This window comes from Macaca fascicularis, chromosome 4 (genome assembly GCF_037993035.2).
Source record: "Macaca fascicularis isolate 582-1 chromosome 4, T2T-MFA8v1.1".
Lineage (NCBI taxonomy): Eukaryota > Metazoa > Chordata > Mammalia > Primates > Cercopithecidae > Macaca > Macaca fascicularis.
Genome location: NC_088378.1, coordinates 151,511,622 through 151,539,598, shown reverse-complemented (window position 1 = coordinate 151,539,598; position 27,977 = coordinate 151,511,622). Strand labels below are relative to the sequence as shown.

Sequence of the window (27,977 nt, the reverse complement as noted above, 5' to 3'; positions counted from 1 at the left end):
GTTTCTCTCTTGTTCCCCACTCCCCTAGTTTGTCCCCTTGGAGCAACCAAGCACACAGTACTTGTGCAATTGCTTAGGGGAAATGCAGAGGAGTGAAGAGTGTTCCTTCTAGACTCTGGGGTGGAACTCCACTTCCTTCTCTTTTTCCTTTTTCTTTTTTTTTTTTTTTTTTTGAGATGGAGTCTTGCTCTATCACCCAGGCTGGAGTGCAGTGGCGCGATCTCGGCTCACTGCAAGCTCCGCCTCCCGGGTTCACGCCATTCTCCTGCCTCAGCCTGCTGAGTAGCTGGGACTACAGGTGCCCACCACCAGGCCCGACTAATTTTTGTATTTTTAGTAGAGGCGGGGTTTCACCATATTGGCCAGGCTGGTCTCGAACTCCTGACCTCAAGTGATCTGCCCACCTTGGCCTCCCAAAGTGTTGGGATTACAGGCGTGAGCCACTGCCCCTGGCCCTCTTTTTCTTTCTTAGGAGGCTACCACTGGTGCACTCCTACTTGGGATCAGCCCAGGGCAGGAGCCACTAGAGAAAAGAGGAAGTGAGGCAGAAGGCACCTCTCACAGGTTGCCTAGGAGGGAAGGGAGATGTAATCCATGCACTCATAATATTTTAACACAATTACTTCTCACCTCATAGATGAGGAAAAATATTGACTCTCAAAGTTGAGAGGTTAGATTAAGAAATAAAATACATTTAGATAATCCTACTTCCTCTGATGTATAGGAGTAAGGGTATTGTATGCCTGGACGAAGTAGTGACACGGCATACTGAAAAAGCCCAAAGAAAAGAGAGAGACCCTGTAAGTTACATGAAGGGGCCCCAGGACATCCTTGGGAAAGTCTTTTTTTTTTTTTTTGAGACGGAATCTTGCTCTATCACCCAGGCTGGAGTGCTGTGGAGGGATCTCGGCTCACTGAAACCTCCGCCTCCCAGATTCAAGTGATTCTTCTGCCTCAGCCTCCCAAGTAGCTGGGACTACAGGCACGTGCCACCACGCCTGGCTAATTTTTTGTATTTTTAGTAGAGATGGGGTTTCACCGTGTTAGCCAGGATGGTCTCAATCTCCTGACCTCATGATCTGCCCACTTTGGTCTCCCAGAGTGCTGGGATTACAGGCATGAGCCACCGCGCCTGGCTGGGAAAGTCTTAATAGCAAGAGAAAATAAGTGGATGGTTATGAACTGGGATGACCAGAGTTGCAGAAATTGGGCTCAGAGAGTGTAGAGAGAAATAGAAGCTTACCCTGGGGGAACTAAATATACCAGGAAGTCCATAAAAGCACAATTCCAGACCTCAGCTCTAAGCCAGAGGCACACAAAGGGACTCTTGCCTTTACACAGTGCCAATCTGAGCAGCATGAGACTCTATTGGTTATTTACCTCTAGTCCATCCAGTCACACCTCAGATTTGCTCCACATGCTGTCAAGCTTAGTCAAATTGACCAAAAGCAGGGAAAAGGATGGCAGAAAAGAAGTGCTACCAGAAACAAAGAGAAGGGAAAGCTAGTGAAAATTTGACATCTTATTTTTGACAAGAAGTCATACTACTTTCGGGGACACGTACAATCTTTTCATTTCCATGAGTTCTTTCTCCAAGGCCTCTAGATACTCTGATTACTGTCATTAGACTCCTCAAAATCCTGTATTCTCTTCATGTCTATGGAATAAAGTGCAGACATCTCAGTCTGGCCCTTGCAAAGGTTCCTACTTACCTACATCCACATATGTGTTAGACAGACTCAGAAACAGAGCAAGCCTTTGCCTGTGTGTAGAAGGCACATGATGACTGTTGGCCTCCATAGTGGATATTACTGGTTGCTTATCCAGCACTCATCTGGTTTACTTGTTCCTTTCACCTATAAGAATGCTTGTTCAACTACATGCTGAACAAAGGAATTGTTCCTTTAACCTTTCATTGTTCTACATGCACTTATCCTACATGCAGAAATGCATCTTGTTGGGGAAGGGAGGACTCAATTAGTGTAAGAATAATCTAGAACCACTCATCAGAGATTGGTTCAGGCAAGTCCTACAATTCAGCTCTGGCTGATGAAACGTGAGATGTGCTTCTGCAAAAATTTCCTTGCTCTGGAAAGTCACAGGGAGAGGCCAAATCTGTCATTTGATGTTCCATGTTCAGCTGTGAATCCTGGAAGTAAGCCAACCCCAAGGATGGATGAGCAGAGAGATGGGAAAAGCTTGTGTCCTTCGTGGCATTTCCAGCTGCCGAAGCAACTAACTCACAAACCCAGCCTACCTCTGTAGATCCTACTAGAGAATGTCATCAAGTTCCTTGTTTTAAAACAGTTACGTCAGCATTTCAACAACTTTCAGCCAAAAGCGTTTCACACAATTCCACGCCACCCTTACTTTCTGTTTTAGCCTATTTCCAGCCTGGATCTTCACATTTCCAGGTCCCCAGCAAACACACCTATGCTTCTCTATAAATGCCTTGATATCTCCCTCCCTCTGACTGGCCATTAAAACCGTGACTATTAAAAACCTCACTAGGGCTGGGCGTGGTGGCTCATGCATGTAATCCCAGCACTTTGGGAGGCTGAAGCAGGGGGATTGCTTGAGTTCAGGAGTTTGAGGCCAGACTGAGCAACATTGCGAAACCCTGTCCCTACAAAACAAAAAAACTAGCCAGGTGTGGTGGTGCACACCTGTGATCCTAGCTACCAGGGAGGCTGAGGTGGGAGGATCACCAGAGCCTGGGAGGTCAAGGCTGCAGTGAGCCATAATCATGCCATTGCACTTCAGCCTGGGCAACAGAGTGAGACCCTGTCTCAAAAAAAAAAAAAAAAAAAAGCCTCACTAAAACACCACTACCCCTGATATGGTTTGGATGTTGTCCTCTCTGGATCTCCTGTTGAATTGTAATCCTCAATGTTGGAGGTGGGGCCTGGTGGGAAGTGCTTGGGTCATGAGGGTGGATCCCTCATGGCTTGGTGCTGTCCTTGCAATAGTGTGTAAGTTCTTGAATGATCTGGTTGTTTGAAAGTGTGTGGTGCCTTCCCCACCTTTTTTTTTTTTTTTTTTTTGAGACAGAGTTTTGCTCTTGTCATCCAGGCTGGAGTGCAATGGCATGATCTCAGCTCACTGCAACCTCCACCTCCCAGGTTCAAGCGATTCTCCTGCCTCAGCCTCCCGCCACCAAAATTAGCATGTGCCACCACGCCCAGCTAATTTTGTATTTTTAATAGAGATGGGGTTTCACCATGTTGGTCAGGCTGGTCTCGAACTCCCCATCTCAGGTGATCCGCCCACCTCGGTCTCCCAAAGTGCTAGGATTACAGGCGTGAGCCACAGTGCCCAGCCCCTTCCCCACTTCTTGCTCCTGCTCTGGCCTTGCGACGTGCCTGCTCCCCCTTTACCTTCCACCATCAGCAAAACTTCCCAGGCCTCCCCAGAAGCCGAGAGGATGCTGGCGCCATGCTTCCCGTACAGCCTGCAGAACCACAAGCCAATTAGATCTCTTTTCTTCATAAATTACCCAGCTTCAGGCATTTATTTATAGCAACACAAGAATGGCCTAACACAACCACTAAGAATTTTTTCCTGATAACCTACTCTCAGCATTCAGCTGCCAGAAAGTTCTCCCATTTTTGAATTCCACAAGCCCTTGACTTGTGTATCTCTTAGGCATTTTAAATATTCTAGTTTGCATCGGTTATTTGTGCGAATGCCATCTCTCTTTTCTAACTGGAAAACATGGGTCATATCATATATATCTTTGTAGTCACTCCCTCTTAGAAGAGAGCCCTGTGTTTAACGCAAAGCACTAGAAATTTGTTGAAGGAAAGCAGATATTACCTGACGGATTTACCCCCCGCAGCCTCTGAGAACTCACCCAGAACTCATTGGTGTAATCATGAAAGTAAGAATACTAATTATGTAGTTGATTCTTAAAATGTCACCTCCACATGAGAAATGTACGAAAGTGAAATTTTAACAATATGGTCCCCCTGGTAGGTTTGATTGAATAAAATGTAATGATAACGATTGAATTACATTGTAAACAATAATATCGGTTGCCTGGTAAAACTCTTTGCATTTAAAATATAAGAGCAAATAATTTAGAGATCCTGGCTGTGGCATTCACTGGAATAAAACAGTCAGATGCCCAAATTCAAAAACAAATTCACAGCAAAATGGGAACAAAAGATAGTGCAGAAATTATGCTCTCAACTCATTTGATGAAATATTGACTGATAGGATTTATAATACTGTGATAAACCTAATGAATTCGGGAATTGCCATTTTGGTATGAGATGAAGTTTATATTTTACACTGTGAAGTGGCATTAGAATTACGACTCTTTACTCTCCAAAATCACAGGTCATGACACTTGCATTTCTCTTTTATGGAGTCTTTTAAACAATGACTTTATTCACTAATCTCTCACCGATGTTTCACTGTAAGGATACAGCCAAAGTTGGAGAGACACTAACTTCATCACATTTTATTTTGACTTAAAAGATGTTTATTTTGTTTTGTTTTGTTTTTTTGTTTGAGACTGAGTCTCGCTCTGTCACCCAGGCTGGAGTGCAGTGGCGCAATCTCGGCTCACTGCAACCTCTGCCTCCTGGGCTCAAGCGATTCTCCTGCCTCAGCCTCCCGAGTAGCTGGGATTACAGGCATGCGCTACCACACCCAGCTAATTTTTGTATTTTTAGTAGAGACGAGGCTTCACCATTTTGCCCAGGCTGGCCTCGAGCTCCTGACCTCAGGTGATTCACTTGCTTTGGCCTCCCAAAGTGCTGAGATTACAGGCGTGAGCCACCACGCCCGGCCTTGACTTAAAAGATTTTACACATGCAGAAAATCACAGAGGATAATATTATGGATACTCCATATACCCAGAATCCTGATTCAACATGATAATATTTTGCCACAGTTGTGTTCAATTTTTCTAACAAGATAAAACATTACAGATAAAATCAGTACGTCTCCCTCATCCAGCTCCCTTTTCTTCCCTCCCAGAAGCAAGCACTATGCTGAAGTTGACAGATTTCCTGTTCACGTTTCCCTACTTTTGCTACGTAAGATGAATCCGTCAAGAACACGTAGCATTGTTTTGAGTGGCATCATACCATACAGTCTGAACTAGTCTACCTGGATTCCCATTCCAGGCCTGTCACTTATTAGATGACCTGGGGCAAATTATCTAACCTCTCCACACTTCAGTGCTCTTGTTTGTAAAATGCTGATAATTATATTTTACTTCACAGAGTTTTTGTGATGATTAAATGAGATAAAATGGAGATGCTGCTTAACACCATGCCTGGTACATAGAAAGAACTATGTGTTTGCTCTGACGATGATGTTGACGATAATGATGATAACTTCAATTTACACAGATGTCATCATAGCATAATATTCTTTTACAAGTTGCTCTTACGAGATTTATCAGAAGAGCTTCTGTAGATCTAATTCTTTTATTTAATTATCCTCGGTGCACTATTATTTGAATAAGCCAGGCTTTATACACTCCATTCTGCTATTGATTCCCTATGTTGTTTCTGAATTTTAGCTATTAAAAAATAAAAAGACATGCACACATATGTTTATTGCAGCACTATTTACAATAGCAAAGACTTGGAGCCAACCCAAATGCCCATCAATGATACACTGGATAAAGAAAATGTGGCACATATATACCATGGAATACTATGTAGCCATAAAAAAGAATGAGTTCATATCCTTTGCAAGGACATGAATGAAGCTGGAAACCATCATCCTCAGTAAACCAACACAGGAACAGAAAACTACACACTGCATGTTCTCACTCATAAGTAGGAGTTGAACAATGGGAACACATGGACACAGGGAGGCAAACATCACACACCAGGGCCCATTGGGGAGTGAGGGGCAAGGGGAAGGTGAGCATTAGGACAAATACCAAATGCATGTGGGGCTTAAAACCTAGATGACGGGTTGATAGGTGCAGCAAACCACCACGGTACATGTATACCTATGTAACAAAACTGCATGTTCTGCACATGTATCCCAGAACTTACAGAAAAAAAAGAAAAAAAAAGCGAGAAATTTTTCATCAGGCAAGAAAAAAAAAAAAACAACCTTCAATGGCTATCTTTGTGCATGTTTTTATTGTTTTTACCCACACACTTGAAAAATAATTTAGCTGGGTATAGAATTCTTCACTCCAAGTTATTTTCCTTCATGACTTTAAAGTGAACCTGATTCCTGTTTTTTGTAGGTTTATATGCTTCTTTCTTGAAGATTTCAGGATTTTCTTTGAAGTTTTGCCACAGCATATCTGGTAAGAGGTTGTACTAAAAAAAAAAAGGTATTTCTCTGTTTATCATTCTATACACGCTTTCAGACTGAGAACTAATGTTTTCCTTCAAAATTGAGAAAAAAAATGTCAATTATTTTCTGAAATATTGACTCTCGTTTAATTTTTTTATTCAGTTAATTTAGAAATTCTATGAAAAGGATTTTGTTACTTCTGGATACATTATTTATCCCAATGTTTATTTCATATTTTGTCTCTCTCTCCCTTCCTGTGATATTCAGAACACATTTTTATTCAAGCTCAAAATCCACTACTTTGTGATTTGGTTATGTTCATTATGATTTTCTCATGTTTTATTTTTAATTTAGGCAAAATTTATGTAGAATAAAATGTGCAGGCCGGGTGCCGTGACTCACGCCTGTAATTCCAGCACTTTGGGAGGCCGGGGCGGGTGGATTGCCTGACCTCAGAAGTTTGAGAGAAGCCTGGGCAACACAGTGAAACAACATCTCTACTAAAAATACAAAAAATTAGCCAGGTGTGGTGCCGTGTGCCTGTAATCCCAGCTACTTGGGAGGCTGAGACCAGAGAATCGCTTCAGCCTGGGAGGTGGAGGTTGCAGTGAGCTGAGATCACACTACTGCACTCCAGCCACGGTGACAAGGCGAAACTCTTGTCTCAGAAAAAAAAAAAAAGTACAACTATTAAGTGTAAATCCAATGACTTTTGATAGGCATAAACAATACCCGAATCAAAAGTTACATTTTCGGCTGGGTGCAGTGGCTCATGCCTGTAATCCCAGAACTTTGGGAGGCTGAGGTGGGCAGATCACTTGAGGTCAGGAGTTCGAGATCAGCCTGACCAACTTGGCGAAACCCGTTTCTACCGAAAGTATAAAACTTAACCCGGCATGGTGGTGGGCACTTGTAATCCCAGCTATTCAGGAGGCTGAGGCGGGAGAATCACCTGAACCCAGGAGACGGAGGTTGCAGTGAGCTGCGCTAAGGTCGGGCCACTGCACTCCAGCCTGGGTGACAGAGTCTTAGGGTCTGGCCCTGACTCTAGAACATGGGGCTTACTCATAAGGCAGGGCTTTTCCAGGGTCTCAATCTAATATCTTATGTTTTTAGCAAGGGTTCTCCACTCTGGATGGGCCATAATCCCAATGCCTCCAAACTCTGCATGATCTGTAATATCTCTGTCCAGCTCTCAGTCTCCCAGCAGCAGGCTTCACACAATCAGGCCCTGTACATGTGCTTCCCAGTTCTTGGCCCAGGATCTGAGGGCCGTCTCCATGAAGATTTCTTGGGGCTCAGCTCTGCAAGGCTCCCCGCCTTTCTGGTGCCATGCCTCCACCAATTCTAGCTGCTTCCAAAATGCTTTTCCAGTAATAGGTGATAATATTGGGCAGCTCCATCTTGTTTCTGATTTTAATAGGAATATCTTTCGTATTTCACTATTTGTTGGTTTCTGATGAATACTTCATCTTGTTTAGAAATTTCCTTCTAGTCTTTTACTTAGAGATTTTACCACAAACACTTACCAAATTATATTAATTGTTCCTTTGTCATATATTGGTATAATCCTATATTTTTCTTCTTAATTTGTTAATGGGATAGATTATGTTGATAAACTTCCTAATGAACAGTGAATCTTCAATTCCTATAATAAATCCTTATTTTATACACCATTAGGTATGCTTTAAAATTTTTCAGGTCCTTAACATTTAAATTACTAAAACAGAATGATACTAAACTTTAAACTATAAGGGCCTTTTTTTAAGAAAAGAAGGAAAAATATTTGCACTAAGCCTATAAAGACAAGTTGATTAATCATAGTGAAAATAAGTTAATTCTGCCTTTGTCTACTTGTATCTCTGAGACCACTGCAATATTAACCCATTTATGCCAGAGGTTGCACATTTTTTTTTGTGAAAAATCAGACCTTGAGCAGCAGGATAGAAATAGCTCTCACAAGCTTACTTTCCAATAATGGAACACTAGGTTAAAGACTAAGTTGATACTGTGAAGAGTGAAAAGAACTTGGAATCCTAGCTATGCCGCTTATGAATGAGTGATCTTGTTTAAGTCACTTACCTTCTCTGAGGTTCAGTTACCATCTCTTTGTAAAATGGGCGTGAACATCACCCATAATCTGCAAGGTAAATGCGAGCATCAAATGTGGTGATGAGTGTTTTGTAAATGGTAGGTTACTGGCCAATGTTAGTGGCTATTCTTTATTACAAGCGGTCCCCAAGGACTACACAGCTGACATGGGATGTTACCTGTTTAGAAATGGGCTGTGGGAAGATTCTCCTTTGATTCTTGTTGTCACTCCTACTACTGGGTTCACTTGTCCTGGCTGCTGGGGAGCGATCCCTGAGGGTCAGATTTTTGTTTGGAGAGCCATGAAAGGAAAAAAGTAATCCACGCTCATTTCCAAGAAGAGAGGGAAAAAAAGGAAAAGGGAAGCAAAAAATTATCTGCTTCTGAGTGGGAAAGGAGGACAGAAATGTAAAGGAAAGTCACAGCTAGAGACAGGGACTGCAGCAAAGGCAGTTTATACCTTGCTAGGTGTACTCTTGCTAGGAAGATTTTACGGTTTTTCCTAAAGAAACAATGGGAAATTTTATTAATACTCCAATTCAACTGCCTTCAAACTTGCATACATTTTCACAGGCAGGCCTGGAAGTGAATGCATTTTGGATTAGAAAAAATTTGCAAAAGATTTTGTAACAAAACTCACCACTCTGTTTCTACCCAGATCCTTTAAATACATCTCACCAGCTAAGGCTTGAAATGCCTAGACCTATGACAGTAATACTTATTAAGGGTTCTATGTGGGAAGGGAGCTGAAGAATGGTCATGAAGCCCCAGGAGACACAGCTGAGGAAAGCAGCTATCTCGTTTCGGAAAGCCATGCAAATGCTTCAGAATGGTCTTTGATGAACAGTCACCAAAGCCCAGTTGATAGACTCAGGGCTGCTCGGATATTAGGCAATATGGATAATGGAGAGTTCCAGGCAATTTCAGAGTTGAAAGTGTCTTAAAGAAAATCCAAGGAAGCTTATTCCTGGCTAGGTAGCCCAAGATTTATAGGTACCCAGACATAGTAATTCAACAAATGCGCATATTTTCCCCTCAACCTGAGGCTCTGAGCAATACAACTACTAAGTATAATGTTAGGAAGGAAGCACATTCACTTGAACTAATTGAACTTATGTTTCAGATAATGGGTCAGCGAAGTTCCCAGAAAAGTTCAGCTTTTCTTCTCATTCCTCTTTCCTCTGAATTTAAATCCTTAGTTTTCCTAGGAGTTTCAGTATTCTGGGAGATCTGATTTGCCTAAACTGGAGGCAAAGAAAGACCCTCTGCATTTATAACAAGAGCAGAGCATGTTTAATGGTTCAGTTCGAAAACACTCAAGACAGCTAAAGGAGAGGTTGGGGTGATAGGCAGCTATGTGTTGGCAGTGTGATACACTTAGGACATGTTCTACTTTTTATTTGTAATGTTATATGTTTCATTGGTAGCCTGGTTTGTTGTTTTTCAGGAGAATCACTGCAAAGATAAAAATATGCTTTAATGTTGCTATTCTTTTCGCATTTACAATCCAGGGAAGAGGCCTGTCTGCTTTTCCATTTGTCTCCCTTGGGAGACACAAAATTGATTTATGAAGTTGGATTAGCTTGGGTTGATGCAAACAGGTCAGATACTATTCAAAAATAGTGATGGATAAAGGATTAAAAAAAGAAAACAAGATGCCAGGAGAAAAAAAATAAGGGAGAAGTGAAAATAATGATTAATGTTAATGATGCTGTTGTAACTGAGATTTTTAAAGGCTGCAAAACATTGAGAAATCAAACTAATGACCTGGAAAATAAATTCAGATGAAGAAATATCAGGTTGGAGGATAATCTTGATGGGGTGGAAGTAAGAGAAACAGTGACCTTCCTTTTTCCCCCAACATACAACGTTGCCAAAACTGCTTTGGATGAATAATTTTTAATCCCTTCCACAAGCCATATCTTCATTTCCCCACAACTTGAGGCAGGAACAGCAATTCTTATTTTGTATGTGGGATGAGAAATTCTTGGAGGGAAATGGCAAATATAATATCTTAATTTCCTCTAGTTCTGATGGCTTTTTGCTTCTGTGGAGAAGCTGACCAAGCCGCCCACTTTGATTGTTTTCTAAAATGTAGGATTTCAAACAAAGTTATTAAGAGTCTAAAGACTGGCCGGGCACAGTGGCTCAGGCCTGTAATCCCAGCACTCTGGGAGGCCAAGGTGGGTGGATCACCTGAGGTAAGGTCCTGGTGAAACCCTGTCTCTACTAAAAATACAAAAATTAGCCAGGTGTGGTGGCACACAGCTGTGATCCCAGCTACTCGGAGGCTGAGGCAGGAGAATCGCCTGAACCTGGGAGACAGAAGTTGCAGTGAGCTAAGATCATACCGTTGCACTCCAACCTCAGCGACAGAGTGAGACTTCATCTCAAAAAAAAAAAAAAAAAAAAAAAGAAAGAAAAGAAAAATAGTCTAAAGATTATGAGACAAATACTTATCTGGTTGGCTGCAATTATCATATTTAAAACATAAAGTCCCTTGGACTGTTAATAAGTCTTTTCCAGATTGTGCTGAATCAAAGTAATTTTTGAATAGTAAAGAGGAAAGTGTTTGAGAAAGGAAGTGAGACTAAAAAAACATTTTCTTTTCTTCCTGATCCTGCCTGGAAATTTCCAGGATCTGTTCTGTAGTCACAGTCAGTAGTCTGCCCTAATAATAGATAACAGCAATTGAGCATTTACCCTATGCCAGACACTGTTCTAAGTATAAATTCAGTTAGTCTTCAACACAATTGAAGGAGGTAGATATTATTATTGCCTCCATTTTAAAGAGGAGAAAGGCGTGCTGCAGAAGGGATAAGTCGTTGCCTGAGGTCACACAGCTATTACAAGAGAGGCAGGATTCATATCCGAGCTATTCTGGCTCCAGAATCCACACTTTCAACCACAATACTGTGGTTCTGTGTTATATAAAGACACTGAGATTTAAAAAAGAATCTATTTCTGGCCATTTTTGAAAAAATATATTTATTGAACCCAAGAATAGTTATTTTAGCAATAGGAAATCTCTTTTTTGTTACCCATTCATTTCATAAAATGAGTTTAAACACAAAACAGGCCAGAGTCTTTGCACTGCCAAAAAAAACAGTACAATAAGGTGTGGAGAGAGAGGGAGACGCCAATGTTTAGGAAGGACTTTGTCCTACCTCCCTGACTTGAATAGGACTGACTCTGATATATTCCTTTTTAAAAAATATAAAGAGTTCAAGACCAGCCTGACCAACATGGAGAAACCCCATCTCTATTAAAAATACAAAATTAGCTGGGCGTGGTGGCACATGCCTGTAATCCCAGCTGCTTGGGAGGCTGAAGCAGGAGAATCGCTTGAGCTTGGAGGTTGCAGTGAGCTGAGATCGCACCATTGCACTCCAGCCTGGGCAACAAGAGTGAAACTCCGTCTCAAAAAAAAAAAAAAAAAAAATTATATACATATATATATATACACAAAATGAAAATAACTGACTTTAAAAATCAATGTAAATGCATTTCCTTTGACATAATGGCTGGTTTAAATTACTCAGCAATAGTGATTAATGCAACAAATGTTTTAACTAGGAGTATGGAAGAAAGGATATCTTCTGAACCACGTAAGTCAGAAGGTGTGAGAAGCTCCTGAGTTACCAGGGACAGAGACACTCTTAGAAGAGAAGAATGGCTGGCTAATCCACCCATCAGAGCCACTGGACGTGTGGTATCTCTTGACATGATGGGCATCTCAGCACCACAGGGATAGAAACAGAATGTGTCTCTGCCACCCAAAGAATAATTTAAGCAGCCTCTCAAAATGGTCAAAGTGGCTATAAATCAGCTAATGTTCCTTGAAGAGTGGTGGGTTCAGTGTTCAGCAAAATAGGTCAAAGTAGAAAAGATTAGCCCACAAAATATAGCAGAGTATCGTACAGAATCAGGAACTCAGAAAAGAGACAAAAGGACAGCCACTTCCTGTCCCAGCTACTTTTACACCTAATGCTGTTTTCTTCCTGCTTCTCAAGGTACAGTGTTGGCCACAAAAGTGGAAGAAATGGTGACTCACACCTGTAATCCCAACACTTTAGGAGGCTGAGGTGGGTGGATCACCTGAGGTCAGGAGTTCAAGACCAGCCTGACCAACATGGTAAAATCCCATCTCCACTAAAAATACAAAATTAGCTGGGTGTGGTGGCAGGAACCTGTAATCCCAGCTACTTGGGAAGCTAAGGCAGGAAAATCGCTTGAATCCGGGAGGCAGAGGTTGCAGTGAGCAGAGATTGCATAGTTGCACTCCTGCCTGGGCGACAAGAGTGAAACTCCATCTCCAAAAAAAAAAAGAGATGGAAAAAAGAGTCCTTGTGATTTGAGAGCTCTGTCGGTGAGGGGAGAGTCACCTCAAGTAATAGGCATAAGGATTCAGAAGAAATAAAAATTAAAAACCATGGCATTCCATAAGAACTCAGCAGCAATAGCTGTATATCTCATACATCATCGCTTAGAGTCAAAAGAAGACATCAGTTTAGACCTATACCTTCCACATTGATACTAAGGAAAAGTAATTTTTTATAGTTTTTAAATAATTTTCTGGCTGTGTGAAAGAAAATTCCTCAAAATTTTGCATGAGAAGATGTGGGTAAAATAACTTCAGAAGTTATCTCTTTTGCAAGGAGACAGTGCCCTTGCAATTTTATTAATTATTTATTATAATATGAGTTAAAACCACGTTTGATGAAAATGCAGCCATAGCAGTGATTATTCCAGTGGATAAAGAATCCAGATTTTGTGCTTGGAGACACAGGCAACGTAGGTATAAAAATCTCCTGGCAGATACTTCTATCTGTGAAATGCGGACAACACTTTTAGGGATTTGCAATAGTGGAGGTTAATGAGATGGAGGCGTTCAACATTCATTCTGCACCTACACAATGCCAGCCTTGACAGCCTGTGAGTAGACATTTCAGACCCGTAGGTGCTGCCATGTGCAAAGCATTACTCTCAGTTGTGATTTTTAAATTATGGATTTATGTTGAGCAGTTTTTATTGCAGGCTGCACGTGAAGCCTCCTAGAGGCATTTTACCTCATGCTTTATGGTGTGGCAAAAATGACCATCAACATTATGCAAATCCAAAGAACGATGGAGGTTTGGTTAGGTTTCATGTGAGACACGAGATTTCAGGATGATCCACATTTCTAATTTGGTCAATAAAATGCCAATTTACAACTGGGATGAAGAATTTAAATTCTACTAAATATTGATGTCCTTGTAAGGTATATTCTGTTTATATTTTCCAAAGTCACACACCTTATCACTTTATCATGAAATTAATCAGGGATCATCAGAGAAACAGACCAATGGGACGTACGCACAGAGAGAGAGAGAAAGAAGAGGAAAAATTTATTATGATGAGTTGGCTCACATGATTACGGAGGGTAAAAAGTCCCATGGCTTGTGGTTTGTAAACTGGAGACCAAGGGAAGCAGTGGTGTAATTCTAGTCCAAGTCTGAAGACCTGGGAACCAGCGGAACCTAATGTGTGAGCCCTAAGGGCAAGAGAAGGCCAATCTCCCAGCTCAGGCAGGCAGCAAGTAAGAAGGGAATGAATATAACCTTCCTCCACTTGTTGTTCTTTTCTTTTCTTTTCTTTTCTTTTTTTTTTCTTTTTTTTTTTTTTTTTGAGACAGTCTTGCTGTGTTGCCCAGGCTGGAGTACAGTGGCGAGATCTCGGCTCACTAAAATTTCCGCCTTCTGAGTTCAAACAATTCTCCTGCCTCAGCCTCCCCAGTGGCTGGGATTACAGGCATGTGCCACCATACCTGGCTAATTTTTGTATTTTTAGTATCGAAAGGGTTTCACCATGTTGTTCAGGCTGGTCTCAAACTCCTGACCCCAAGTGATCCGCCCACCTTGGCCTCCCAAAGTGCTAAGATTACAAGCATGAGCCACCGCACCCAGCCAACCTCCACTTGCTGTTCTCTTCAAGCCTTCAGTGGGCTGGATGATGCCAACTCACACTGGGGAGGGCCATCTACTTTCCTGAGTCCGCTGATTCAAATGCTGACCTCCTCAGTAAATATCCTCACAGAGACACCCAGAAATAATGTTTAATGTGGGCACTCTATGGTCAAGTCAACACATAAAATTAACCATCACAACACCCCTTCATTAAAAGTTAGAACAGAAATCTTTATAAATATCTCATAAAGAGCCAAGTACCTTGACCAATTCCACAGGTAGTGAGAGGTGGAAGCCAAGTTACAGACCCAAAGAACTCTGATCTCAAAGCCACTGCTCTTGGCACAATATCACAATTTAAAGGTTAGCTAATTTAATGTTTTGCCTTTTTTACTTAATATTGTCCCAAAGCACACTAAATGCTGAACTTTCTTCAGGGGAAGTATACTGTTTTATCAAATACCCCAGCCAACAGTATTTTTAAACATTAAAAAATACATATCTTGGCCGGGCGCAGTGGCTCATGCCTCCCAAAGTAATTCCAGCACTTTGGGAGGCCAAGGCGGGCGGATCATGAGGTCAAGAGATCGCAGCCATCCTGGCCACCATGGTGAAACCCCATTTCTACTGAAAATACAAGAATTAGCTGGGCATGGTGGTGTGCGCCTGTAATCCCAGCTATTCGGGAGGCTGAGGTGGGAGAACTGCTTGAACCCGGAAGGTGGAGGTTGCAGTGAGCCAAGATTGCATCATTGCACTCCAGCCTGATGATAGAGTGAGACTTCATCTCCAAAAAAACAAAAAACAAAAAACAAACAAACAAAAACATATCTTGTGGAATGCCAGTGTTGGGGGTGAAGGTCGGGGATGCTGGGATGTTTGCCCTATGGCTTCTGGACTCTTGGAAGCACATATGTTGGATGCTCTGCATCCGGCTCTCCTCGAGCCTGGTTGGGGTTTTACATAGTTAATGGGAGGGGCCAATGACCACTCCTTTCTTTAGTTCTAGAGAGTCAGAGAACGGTTACATTTTAGTTGGAAGGGAGACAGAATTCCCAGGAGGAATACTTAAGTAACAAGATAAGAGAAAGAGATGGAAATTTATTTCCCGGAGATGGCTGAGGAAAGAAAGAGTAATATCGAATCCAGCCAGCATGTTTCAAACGTGTCTTTGCACTAAGATGGGTATATGTGGGTGTATATTGGCTGTTTCTAAGCTTTAGATCTGTAGGGAATGAAAAAACGTAAAATGTCCTCTCTTCCCCCACAAAAGAGTAATTCAACATAATATGATTCAAAGCAGGGTTGAATAATACTAGCACCCAGGTTGTTCTGTGACATGGATTTTATAATTACAGGATTGGAAATCTTCAGTTTTCCCCTAAATGTCCACCCAACCTCCTCTGAGACCTTCCTTTACTGGTGCTCCGTTCTTTCCCAGAAAGCAGATTGGCTGTTTTATTTTTCAAATGCTGTGTTTTCTGTACTCCCTAATTTCTTTCTAGGAATCCATTTCACCCCCCGCCAACAAAGATACAAATGTTCCTTGTCATGCACACACCTCACATGTAGATTTACTCCACAGTTACTGAAACATCAGATTCACTGAACAGTTTTTAAATTAATTTCAAATTCAGTCTCAACCTCTCTGGCAAAGCGAGACCTGCAACTTGGATCACGTGTCTCAAGTAGCCCCCACCTCCCCGCCCAGCAATAAGATCTATTTTCACTGCAGAAGCACATGCATTGCCCCATGCTGACAGTCACTTGTTTTAGCATTGGCTAATCACCAATATGTTCTGTTAAGTGAGATTCATAGATGCTGATTGCATTTATTGCATAAATTACTTCATTATTAAAATCAGGTCATTTGAGCCCCCAAACCATTAACATGAAGACTATTAACATAATTTCATAAGCTGATAAATCAAGTACAGGAAAAGAATTAAAGGGTTCTTAGTGATAAGTGTTTCTTCAGAGATTAAGGAACACAATTTTCTTATGCATATATTAACATTTTATGAGTGGATTCATGCAAGAGCAGTTTTTTCTCTGCATACATGACTCACTTCATCTTCTCCACACTTGGCCTCTGAAGCTAGTTTTCAAAATTAAGGGTTTTTTTTTTTTCCCCTTTCAAATAACTGTAATGCAATTTTTGATTGAACTCATTAGCTTTCTGTGATATGTACTACCTATGAAATTCCTATCTTTTCACATTTCTTAGGCTGCAAAAGCTTTAGGGTGAGGAGAGCAGGGAAGGTAAAGTTGGAAGAAAGAATACCTTAGATTTGTTTTAGATAGTGCAATTTTCATTCTAGGTGAATTTCAAATGTATTCCTAGTCTTAAGAGGTTCTGGTGAAGTTCTAATTATCTCTCTAATTACAACACATACTGAGGTTAAGTGTTCTTATCAAATGGTGCATTAAAAATGGGTTTTATTCCCAGGCTAGATGTAATAGGCTGTGATACTGGCCTGAACACACAGAAATTGGTTCCCTCGTTCATTTCACTTACCAGATTGTGAAAGATTCTGGAGGTCGGAGCCATCATTATCCAGTGCAATGATGTTGCCTAGAAACGAAGATAAGTTCCAATGTAAATTAGACTATAACAACTTTATCCTTTGTGCAATTTGTGTAATGTTTTAGCAAATAGCAAATGATGAATCATAATTGAAGTATGCAGAATGCCATTAGCAGGCATCGTGTTTGATTTTATAGGTGAATTTGGGCGACTGGTGGAGCCGATGGTTCTTTCTAGGAACAAGTGTAGTGACCAAATCAAACTTCGACATTTTCTAGTGACTACGAAGAGTCCCCTGAATAAAGTTCAAAATACCCTGGACTCTCTCGTGTGTGCCTGTTTACAACCCTTTGACAGCTTCTTATTGCTCTCAGAATTCAAAACAAAACAAAACGAAATTTCTCAACACAGCTTCCAACCCCCACAATGGTCTAGCCTGACCTTCATGGTCCAGCTTCATCTCACAGCTTTCTTCACTATGCTGCTTGCTTTCAGTTCTTTGTTAATGCCAGTTTCCTTCCCATCACAGGGCTTTCACACAGGCTTCCTTCTCGGATTCTTCAAGTTCTGGGCTACAGGTGCAGAATGTGCAGGTTTGTTACGTAGGTATATACGTGCCATGGTGGTTTGCTGCACACATCAGCCTGTCATCTACATCAGGAATTTCTCCTACTGCTATCCCTCCCCTAGCCCCTCACCCACCGACAGGCCCCAGTGCGTGATGTTCCTCTCCCTGTGTCCATGTGTTCTCATTGTTCAACTCCCACTTATGAATGAGAACATGTGGTGTTTGGTTTTCTGTTCCTATGTTAGTTTGCTAAGAATGAGGGCTTCCAGCTTCATCCATATTCCTGCAAAGGACATGAACTCATTCTTTTTTATGGCTGCATAGTATTCCATGGTGTATATGTGCTACATTTTCTTTATCCAGTCTATCATTCCTTCTCAGATTCTAATGCTCTTCTCTGCACTTTGAACCCATTAGCTTCTATTTATTCTCCAGATCTCAGCTCAAGAGCCACTTCCTTAAGGAAGCTTTCTCTGATCTCTTTGATTGAGTCAAATCTTTCTTTCTTGGCTGTGATAAGATATCTATATCTATATACCTGTATATAGTTGCAATTGCACATTTTTAGTGTGGTTGTTTTAAAAATTATTAACCAGTTCACAAGGTGAAAAAATCAAAACGAAATAGAAAGATATGCTAAGCCATCTAGCTCTGATTCCTTTTCTTTTACTCCATTACTTCTCCATTTGGAGGTAAACATTATTAGTTTCTTATTTACCTTTATTTCTTATTTTGCAAGGACAAATGCAAATATTTATATTCTTGTTTTCCTCTTTTTAACACAAAAGATAACATACATAATGCATATTCCATATCAGGCTTTTTTCCTTTTACAATATACTCTGGAGTCTGTTCTATGTCAAGACATAGAGAACCTCTTCCTTCCTTTTTACGGTGGCATGGTATTCTGCTGTGTAACTGTTCTATTCCATGGAACCCATTCCTTAAAGTGACTGTGTTTTCAATCTTTTGCTATTACAAATACTGCTGTGATAATGGCCTCATGTGAGCATTATTTCATGCAAGTGCAGATTATATAGAGAGTAAATAATGTGCAGGATTGGTTTGCTGGGTGAAAGCATAAAAACACCAGTAATTTGGGTAGGTATTGCTGTTACATGTCAATTTTCTTCCCAGAAACCTCTGTGGCCAGTAGTATCTTTGCCTGAGTTCTTGTCCTGCATCCAAGAAGAATGAGGTATGCAGACAAGTGAAGGATGAACAAAATGAAGAGAGCATTATTTAGTGTTTGAACAGCTCAGAGGAGACCCACAGTGGGTAGCTCAGGCAGCTCCTCTCTGTAGGAAGGTCGTCTTGTGGAGTGTTCAGCTCTCAGCAGAGAGGAGGCCCTGGAGAGGGTGGCTTCTCTCCACAGGCAGGTCTTTCAGGCATCTCGGCAGGTCTCCGAAGCTCTCAGCAGAGATGGTAGCTCCTCTCTGCAGCTTGTCATCCTTTCACATCTTTAGCCTCTGGAGCCCTCTGGCACTGCTTCGGCTGAGCCCAGCAGCATTTATGGACCTCAGAGGGGAGGAAGTATGTGCTGATTGGTCCATGGGCGGGCCTGGAGGAGGTACCAAAAGTCCCCACTCTTTTGGCAGGACTGGCAGCCCAGCCCCCAGCCTTATCAGGGACCTGCTCCCTTCCGCCCAGGAATCAATCTGCCTCACGCTGCCATTCATGGTTCTGGAGCTTGGCCCCAACCCCCTCCCAGATTGGAGCAGGTGCTGGGAAGGGAGAGAAGCCAAGTAGCCGGAGCGGACACCCACAAGCCTGCAAGGAATGGGGGGGGGGGCCCTTCCTGGGCCCCTGAGTGTGCAGGCTGCAGAGATACCCTGGTCCTGTACCTGGGAGAGCGGCAGCAGCTACACCGGAGGAGCTCCTGCCCTAACTGGGAAGGGGCGAAGCTCCCTCTTGTCCCCGGCTCCTGCCTGCTCCGTGGAGTAAGAGACCCAGGTCTGCAGCCATGGGTCGGGCAACTGCAGCTGCATCCAGTAGGGCAGATCCTGCCTGCTCCCTGACCCCCTCCAAGAACACGGGGAGGCTCAGATCCACAGCCTTAGAGCAGGAGGCCCAGGTCTGCAGCCGGGTTGGGTGGGCTGCAGTGGCACCCGGGGCATTCCTGCCCCAACTCAGAAGAGGTGGGGCTCCCACCGGCTCCACGGAGTGTGCAGCCCCAGCCGTGCCTTTCGGCTGCAGCTGGCATGATGGTAGCGGCTGCTGCCATCATTGCATATTACCCGTCCTGTGGGCTATATCATTTTACATTTCATCAACAAAATAATGTCTGTTTCTCCACAGCCTCACCAGTAATGTCTCACTTTTAGTTGGGAGTTAAGAGATGGTAATGTTGTTTCAATGTGCGTCTTTCTGATTTTGAGTAAGGTTGGATATCTTTTCATGTGTTTAAGGACCATTTTTTTCCCTAAATGAACTGTCTGTTCATGTTCCTTGTCCGTTTTCCATGGGATGCCTAATCTTCTTCCAGTTATCTATGTGCATTTTATTAGGGAGATTAGCCATACTTATCTGTGATATATGTTGCAAGTATTTCCCTAAATTTGTTATTTGTCTTCTGACTTTCCACACGGTGTTCTTAGATACTTCATATCTTTTTCCCTGCTAAGACACTAGTATCAGAGGGGGCAGGTCCCACATCTCTTTTGCTGCCATTATGCCCCCAAAGCCATTACGGTTCTCCATCTATAAAAAAAGAAAAAGTGACACTTGTTACAGTTGGTATCTAAAGCCCTCTTCAGCTCTGAAAATCTATGATGCTGCTTCCCATTCTTATGTTTGGTTTACTCAGGTTTTCTGCCTTCCCCTCCCTCTGTTGCTGAGCTTGGGCATGGGGGTGGCGCTTACAAATGGGGCTATGTGGTGGCTACATGAGAAGTGCCCGGAAGGGCTCTCTCCCCTGAGTACCCCACCTCATTGTCATTTGGCGTGTCACTATTAGGGATGCATTCTCTCTTCTCGACCCGCATTGCCTTTATTTAGGTCTTCTCTGCCTCTTGTCTGGATTTGGGCCAGACTCCAAGTTTGTCTTCCTGGGTCCTGTATATTCACCTCCCAGATGACATTTCTTATAGACTAGCCCCACTCAAGATATTTTTCCCATCTCAGTTTCTTGTATTGCCTATTGCCTTTATTACTAAAGTGCTAGTGCCATCCATAATAAGTCTCAAACTATACCTTCAAGGAGTGTCCCATTACTCTCCTGGATAGCCTCTGCCCCATCACACAGACTATTCACCATCATCCACCTCTATCCTCAGCTGGTTCTTCTGTCATGCCCATCTTCTATCCAGGTGTATTAGATCATTTTCACATTGCTGATAAAGACATACCTGAGACTGGGAAGAAAAAGAGGTTTAATGGACTTACAGTTCCACATGGCTGGGGAGGCCTCACAATCATGGCGGAAGGCAAGGAGGAGCAGGTCACATCTTACATGGATGGTGGCAGGCAAAGAGAGAGCTTGTGCCGGAAAACTCCTCCTTACATAACCATCAGGTCTTGTTAAACTTATTCTCTATCATGAGAACAGCACAGGAAAGACCTGCTTCCATAATTCAATCACCTCCCACTGGGGCTCCTTCCACAACACATGGGAAATGTGGGAGTTACAATTCAAGATGAGATTTGGGTGGGGGCACAGCCAAACTATATCACCAGGCCCAATTCTACCTGAAAAATATTGTCCATTGCTCCCATCTTCCTCCCAAACTGGGATAAGACTCTGCTTTCCAAGGGCCCTTAATCGTTTGAATAAGAGATCATATTGTGTATTTTTTCTTGGAAGATGCATGGCTCCCTATCTACAAGAGTAGAGTTTCTTTGAGGGAAAAAATGTATTCTTTGTAATCTTTATAAGGTTCTGCAAGAAATCCTCCCTGAGGCATTTATTGACTAGAATGAAAGTGACACTCACTCCTGGGAAATTAAATTTTAATTTAATTTGCACAGTACTCCTGGGATGAGTAGCAAGTTAAGTCTTAAGCAGATAGGAGTTAATTAGTTGAGTGATTCATTTTTTTCTTACATGAGTGTGCACTCCTGTGTAGGTGTGAAAACATTAGTGTACACCACTGCGTAGGGGTGTGTGTGTAAACAAATGTGCATGCACCATCACATTCTGGTGGAAGGGGAACAATGTCAAAAAAAAAAAAGGGGAAAATGTGTAGCGGTTAGCTACAAAGGCACTGAAGGAGTGTTTTTACTTTATGGTTTCACCAAAGATTAATTCTGCTCATTCTTGAAATAGCCTACCCCATTATTCTATCAAATTATATATTTTCTGTCTGTTTACTTTTCGTTAAAATTTATCCATGAAAACTTTTTTAGTTAACCCATAACCCTCAGCTACTTTATATCACCCTGATAGGTTAACACAGCTCTGCACAGATGTGTTAAGACATGAATGAAGTAGTTCAATATGATTTGTCTCCTGTTCAGATTGTCCCTCCTGGGATAGTACTTCCTAATTTAATGTTGAAGTTTTTCTATAAAAATTGTTCATAAATATTTGAAAGTGAAAGAATTCTCCCAGATATTTGATCTGGGACAGATCCCAGTGATCTCCCACAACACTCTCATTTAGCTCTGCCCATGACTACCTGGAATGAAGGTTACATTTTTCAAGCTTCACTTGCAGCTAGGAATGTCCAGTGACCAAATTCTGGTCAACGAAATGTAAACAGAAGTGTCACATATAAGTTCCAGAAATCGTCTTTAAAGCAAGAGGGCACCGTGTTTTGGACTCTTTCCTGTTGAGAGGGATACTGACATAACAGATGAAACTCCAGCAGCAATCTTAGCCCATGAGGTAGAAATGTGGTGCTCAAAATGGCAGTACCAGCAAGGTAGAATGGGCCTGAGTTGATGATGACTTTCTGAACATGCCTTCTAGACTTCTTACCTCCAGTTTTCTTTTGCAGGAAAGAGAAATAAGACTTCTATCTTATTTAGGCCTTTGTTGTTTATGGTTTCTTTATTCACAGTTTAACTAAATCCTAATTGAATATAGCTATAGAGAGGGCAGGGCTTGGAGAACTGCAGACAGCCCTCAAATGAGACCCTAAATGATGCTTTGTCTAGAATTTTTAAAAATCCTTAAAAAGGAGAGGAAGAAGATCAAAACTGTATGCTACAAGGCATGTTCCTTGCTCCTTGGTGAGAGCAGGAATGTCAATGCCTTATGTTCTGGAAACGTCACAGTCAGCATTGACGGGCCCCTCAGGCCAGTGTCCGTAAGACACTGGATGGACAGGAAGTACCAGAGGACAACAGCGTGAGCAAGGAAGCCACGAAGTGATAAAGAGGCTGGAATGTAATGAATGCTGGCATTTTAGGCTGTCACTAGCTGGGCTTAAAACATGCGAGACATGGGATGTGGTGGCATGGTGTCTTCATTTCTCAACCATGGAATTAATTTTCATTTATGATAATAAGCATATTAAAATAACTTGGTAGTAATTCCATCCCTTCTTACTTAAGCTATTCCCAGTCTGGCATCATTCCACGAAGCAAACTACTCGAGGAAGTTCTTGCCAGGAATGCAGCAACAAGGGCATTACACAAAGGTAGAGAAACCAAGGTCCAGAAAGGAAAGTGATTTGGCCTAAACCGCCCAGCTAGTTAGTTACTATCAGAGCTGGGTGTGAACTCTGGTTTCTTGAGGCTCCTGGGCCAGCCTGTCTTTCCCCAGAATCCCCTTTTATCTGCCCGTAGAATCCACTGTCAATCAGGAAAATTGGTTGTGCTCTGGAAAACTGGGCTGAACTGAAATGAAACATTCATCTTTACCATAAGTTCAAGGGTAATCAAACTCAGAGCTTTCATCTCAAGAGAAAAATTTAGCTTTCAAGATGTTTGCAAAAACAATTAATTCAAGTTGTGTCTTTCTGACAGTAAAAAACAAGGTTTTGCATGAGATAATTTGTGATAAAGCATTTGTGTGCAGAGAAGTGTGGTGCCCACGCAAGAAAATACTCTAGTGTCTTTTTCATGGGGTTCGAAATCGATGGGTGGGCCAGTCACAATGCCAGTTACAAAATGGATAATAAAATGAAAAAATAAGTTTGATTAACATTTTCTTTGGTACTAGATGAATTTCCCAAAGCACAGAGCTCTGCCAACAATAGTATTGCTATTATTTATTATTTATTTATTTATTTTTGAGATTATTCTCACCCTGTCAGCCAGGCTGGAGTGCAATGGCATGATCTCGACTCACTGCACCTTCCACCTCCCAGGTTCAAGCGATTCTCCTGCCTCAGCCTCCGAAGTAGTTGGGATTACAGGCGCATGCCACCACTCCTGGCTAATTTTTTGTATGTTTGGTAGAGACGGGGTTTCACCATGTTGACCAGACTGGTCTCAAACTCCTGACCTCAGGTGATCCACCTGCCTCAACCTCCCAAAGTGCTGGGATTACAGGCGTGAGCCACCATGCCCGGACAGTATTGCTTTTTTTTTTTTTTTTTTTGAAACAGAGTCTCCCCCTGTCACCCATGCTGGAGTGCAGTGGCACCATCTTGGCTCACTGCCACCTCTACCTCCTGGGTTCAGGTGATTCTCCTGCCTCAGCCTCCCAAGTAGCTGGGACTACAGGCACCCACCACCACAGTCAGCAAATTTTTGTATTTTTAGTAGAGATGGGGGTTTCACCATATTGGCCAGGCTGGTTTCAAACTCCTGACTTTGTGATCCGCCCACCTCAGCCTCCCAAAGTGCTGGGATTACAGGCGTGAGCCACCACGCCCAGCCCAGTATTGCTATTTTTAAAAAGCCCTCAATACGTTATTTCTTTCTGTTAAATCTTTCAGTATATTGCTTACTCATTACAAATTTCTAACACCTATATTTGTATAAAAGTGCCCAATATAAGCTGGAGATAATGATAAATCCTTACATATTGGGAGATGTGCCTTTTCACAGGCTGGCTTCCCCCACTGCTTTGTGCAAATCACCTATCTTGGAATCTCAAGTTTTTTAACATTGAAAGAAACCTCTTACTTCAATATATAAATAATCCAATCCCCTCATTTACAAATGAGAAAAAATCAGGTCCCAAGAAAGATTGTGCCCAAGGTCACAAAGCTAATAAGTATCTCTTCATTTCCCTTCATGTCTTAGTTATCTCTTCAGTTCCCTTCATGTCTTTGCAGAACAGATCAAAAAGATTTTTCTTCCCCTCTGTTTTCTCACCCACCAAGCAGTCCAGAGGAGGTCCCAAACTTGGAGAGATAAATACCGTACAATCAAGTAGTACCATATACAATGTATCAAAGAACTTCTTTTTTTCACTCTGAAGGAACAAAGTGTATCATAAACATTCATTCTGAACGGTTTTGTTGTCCACTTTTTATGCATGGGCTGACTGGCTGTTCTTTGCACAGAGATGTGTATGTGAAAATATCACGTTAACAGTTTATTGGTAGCATTTGGGAGTAGAAGTGGGCCTTGCTAACACAACCAAGCTTCTGTGCACCCTGGGGTGGATGCAGCTGCTGTTCCCAGGTGTCAGTGAAGCCCAAAGCAATTGGAGACATTGGTCTAAGGCTGGAAGAAGGTTTCTGAGAGGAGCCAGCCAACATCCTCATTTGAGGTCTGCTGAGTATCTGTGCTGGCTGTTGGTCTGAGCAAACTGCTGCATGCCTGCAGGCCCCTGATAAACTCAGTATTAGTTCTAACATCTCTTACAGATACCACACAGGACAACCCCAAAAGGGCAGCAAATACTTACCAAAAAAAAGCCATGGTTCTAAGAAAAAGAGACTGAAATTATAGCTACCATGCTACCTCTAACTGGGTAATATTCCCCCCATTCACCTGTATTTTCATTTTATTTTTCTTTTCTTTTTTTTTTTTTTTTTTCCTGAAACGGAGTCTCGCTTGGCCGCCCAGGCTGGAGTGCAGTGGAGCAATCTCGGCTCACTGCAATCTCCGCCTCCGGGGTTCACGCCATTCTCCTGCCTCAGCTTCCTGAGTAGCTGGGACTACAGGCACCCGCCACCACGCCTGGCTAATTTTTTGTATTTTTAGTAGAGAAAGGGTTTCACTGTGTTAGCCAGGGTGGTCTCGATCTCCTGACCTCGTGATCTGCCTGCCTCGACCTCCCAAAGTGCTGGGATTACAGGCGTGAGCCACCACGTCTGGCCCCTGCTTTTTTTTTTTTTTTTTTTGTGCGATGGAGATTACTCTTGTTGCCCAGGCTGGAGTGCAATGGCACGATCTCGGCTCAGGGCAACCTTTGCTTTCCAGGTTCAAGAGATTCTCCTGCCTCAGCCTCCCAAGTAGCTGGGATTACAGGCATGCATCATCACACCTGGCTAATTTTGTATTTTTAGTAGAGACGGGGTTTCACCATGTTGGTCAGGCTGGTCTCAAATTCCTGACCTCAGGTGATTGATTCACCCACCTCGACCTCTCAAAATGCTGGGATTAGAGGCGTGAGCCACTGCACCCAGTCCCACCTGTATTTTCAAAATAATATTTGGCCAAATTTTTATTCCTTGAATGGAGTTATCAGGAAAAAGTAAAACAATTAATGAAATAGCATGCTTTGTGGGGAGGGAGAAAGATAATCACTTATTAATATAATGAGGAGGTGATAAAATCCACATCTTCTATGCATAATTTATCTGACCTACTACTGACAGCATAACTAGTATATAAAATATCAAAGCTTTTTTTGATGCTTTCCTGGGAATTCACTGTTTTACCTTCGTTGAAACTGATTAGAATATAGTACCTTTTACTGTCCTTTTAGAACATGTAGAATGAGAAGTGGGCTTGCTTTCCTAGTTTCAATTCAGAAAACTACAAGAAGTGTTTATGTAGCACCAGCTCAGTATGCATGACTCTGTGCTTAGAGATGTTGGGATTAAAGCTTGGATTTCCATGGTTCTTGGAGTACATTTTAGGCATCATGTAATTCATAAAAGTGCCCTGGGGAGCACCTACTCAGAACCAGGCAAAGTAGGCTATTTTTACATTACTATTTTGAGATTGCCACTTGGTAACTGTCACCTTTACTTCCTTCATAGAAAATTAAAAAAACAAAAAACTGAACTCTTGTCACTAGTGTTTAATGAAAACTAATAGAAACTGATTTTCATGCAGAACAAAGAATCTAATTGGTTCCACAGTTACATAGTGCTCCTTAGAAACAAACCATAGGGACTTCTAGCTAAACATGGAAAATTAAAAATATCTGTATCAGCCGGGCGTGGTGGCTCACACCTGTAATCCCAGCACTTTGGGAGGCCGAGGCGGGCAGATCACGAGTTCAGGAGATGGAGACCATCCTGGCTAATACGGTGAAACCCCATCTCTCCTAAAAATACAAAAAAAAAAAAAATTAGCTGGGCGAGGTGGTGGGTGCCTGTAGTCCCAGCTACTCGGGAGGCTGAGGCAGGAGAGTGGCATGAACCCAGGAGGCCAAGCTTGCAGTGAGCCGAGATTGCGCCACTGTACTCCAGCCTGGGCTACAGAGCGAGACTCTGTCTGGGGGGGAAAAAAATCTGTATCTATATCTATATGTATATTTCCAATCCCTCTCAAAGTCCCCCTAAGATGACAGTCAGTGGTATAGTTTGGATATTTGTCCCCCCAAATCTCATGTTAAAATGCAATCCCCAATTCTGAAGGTGGGGCCTGGTGTTTGGGTCATGGGGATGGATCCCTCATGGCTGGGTGCAGTCCTTACAATACTGAGTGAGTTCTTGTGAGATCTGGTGGTTTATAAGTATGTGGCACCTCCCCCCTACTCTCTCTGTTGCTCCTGCTCTTGCTGTGCGATATACAGCTCCCCTTTGCTTTCCATCATGATTGTAAGTTTCCTGAGGCCTTCCCAGAAGCTGAGTAGATGACAGCACCATACTTCCTGTAAAACCTGCAGAACCGTGAACCAATCGAATCTCCTTTCTTTATAAATTACTAGTCTCAGGTATGTCTTTATAGCAATGAGAGAACAGCCTAACACAATAATGAGAATGTGAAAATACACTCAACCGGGACTCTAGGAACAAAAGAGGAAATACCAATATTTCAAAAGCTAACTTGCAGCAGGACGGGCAATAACTGACTTGCTAGACAGGAGAAGTAAAGCCAAACATCAGCCTGAACGGAGCCATAGTACCCTGGAGAGTGTCAGCAATAGAGGCACCAGCTGCCTCCGAACCAGTGTGGGCAAGATTGAAAATAGGAGGAGTAGGCGGGGCGCAGTGGCTTAAAATGCCTATAATCCCAGCACTTTGGGAGGCCAAAGCATGCAGATGACTTGAAGTTAGGAGTTCGAGACCAGGCTGGCCAGGATGGTGAAACCCCGTCTACTAAAAATACAAAAATTAACCGGGCGTGGTGGCAGGCACCCGTAATCCCAGCTACTTGGGAGGCTGAGGCAGGAGAATCACTTGAACCTAGGAGGTGAAGTTTGCCATAAGCTGAGATAGCACCACTGCACTTCAGCCTGGGCGACAGAGTGAGACTCTGCCTCAAAAGAAGAAAAGAGGAAGGGAGGAGAAGGGAGGGGAAGGGAGAGGAGGTTAAGAGTCTGTTGACCCTT

The 27,977-nt window shown here is 42.4% G+C and overlaps 1 long non-coding RNA gene across 7 annotated transcripts in view; it reads right to left on the bottom strand.

Moving 5' to 3' along the window:
- Positions 1–27,977, bottom strand: part of LOC123572902 (uncharacterized) — a 139,856-nt gene that overhangs the window by 19,495 nt on the left and 92,384 nt on the right. For 4 of the 7 annotated variants that reach the window (XR_012434205.1, XR_012434206.1, XR_010586523.1 and 1 more), the window contains 5 exons: positions 20,661–20,760; positions 17,281–20,107; positions 16,831–16,887; positions 8,359–8,416; positions 5,734–6,299 (listed from right to left, as the gene is read on the bottom strand). This is a non-coding gene — a long non-coding RNA (uncharacterized lncRNA). Of the gene's footprint in view, positions 1–5,733; positions 6,300–8,358; positions 8,417–8,546; positions 8,641–16,830; positions 16,888–17,280; positions 20,108–20,660; positions 20,761–27,977 lie in introns of those variants that run through there. The other 3 variants (XR_012434207.1, XR_012434208.1, XR_012434209.1) reach the window with 3 other exon arrangements.